Source organism: Myotis lucifugus, unplaced genomic scaffold (assembly GCF_000147115.1).
Source record: "Myotis lucifugus unplaced genomic scaffold, Myoluc2.0 scaffold_202, whole genome shotgun sequence".
Lineage (NCBI taxonomy): Eukaryota > Metazoa > Chordata > Mammalia > Chiroptera > Vespertilionidae > Myotis > Myotis lucifugus.
In genome coordinates, this window is record NW_005871250.1 from 1,915,253 (window position 1) to 1,916,434 (window position 1,182).

Genomic DNA, 1,182 nt, shown 5'->3' on the forward strand with positions numbered 1-1,182 from the left:
GTAAAAAGAGAGTGTTTTTCAACAGAAAACAAATATTGAGTCAAAATATAAAATATAGAGCTAAAAGTAAGAGAAGAAAAGTGAAGAGTCACTAAGAATCAGTTTTGTTTCATTTCATATTTTTATCAAGGTGAGTTTTGTGGAGGATTAATAGTGAATGTTTATGTAGAAGAGGAGACAACTTCAAAATACCTGTTGAGACAAGCTTTGGACTTTGTTCTGGATTGTGGCCATATTTCTGAAACCCACATTCTCAGCCAGTGGAACAGGTTTGGGCACTTAATCTGTCAGTAGGCTCTCTGTAGGCCAAATGTAGGACTCTCCAAAAATTCTTACACGGGGAGAGGAAGCCCAGCTTTCACTGGGAAAAACACCCTTTCCAAATCAAACATCAAGAGCACTAGAGTTCACTCTGGATTTCCTGGGTGCCAAAACATGGCTCTTTCCTCACCCAATGGAAGTAGGCATTCCCAACATTAGGTTCCTACACAGCTCAAACCTAACCCTAGCATTCCAAACTATTACAGAGTCACCAGGCTGATCCTCACACCCTAATGTAGACATAGAAACTGAGAGCCAGAGACTTGCTCAATGTCAGACAACTCCTAAGGACTGTGCTCCTAATCTCCTGCCCTTTTATTAAAATGTGATGCTTCTTCTTGGCAAACCCAGGGAGTCGCCTGACTAGCAGCTATAGAGGACTGCCCTTGGCAAAACTCTCCTTCCCTCCTGCCTTTCTAAAATAGATCCACACTGCTTGTTTTGGCAGCACATATACTAAAATTTGAATGATACAGAGAAGATTAGCACGGCCCCTGTGCAAGGATGACACGCAAATTCATGAAGCGTTCCATATTAAAAAAAAAAGATCCACAAATGATCATATTCATAAATGGCCTCAGAAAGACAACATAAGTGTCCCCAAATTATTGTGACAGAAAGAAAGGAAAAAAGGAAGGAGGGGAAAGAAAAAATAAATCTTTATTAATAAGTGTCAGAAATGCTCAATTATACCAAGTTAAAGAAGTGTTTTACTTGGTACTTCTTTAAGCCTTTAATATGGTAAAAGGGTACTGTGACATCCTAACCTATATACATAAAAGACTAATATGCTAAGTGTCCCTCCATCCATCCGACTGGACACTGTGATGCACACTGACTACCAGGGGGCAGACACTCAAT

At 39.9% G+C, this 1,182-nt stretch overlaps 1 non-coding gene across 1 annotated transcript; it reads left to right on the forward strand.

The window, feature by feature from the left end:
• The first annotated feature begins 757 nt into the window (after window positions 1–757).
• Window positions 758–860, forward strand: LOC111827690. The gene has a single exon (XR_002831355.1). It is a non-coding gene; the product is annotated as a U6 spliceosomal RNA (small nuclear RNA).
• Window positions 861–1,182: the final 322 nt, after the last annotated feature.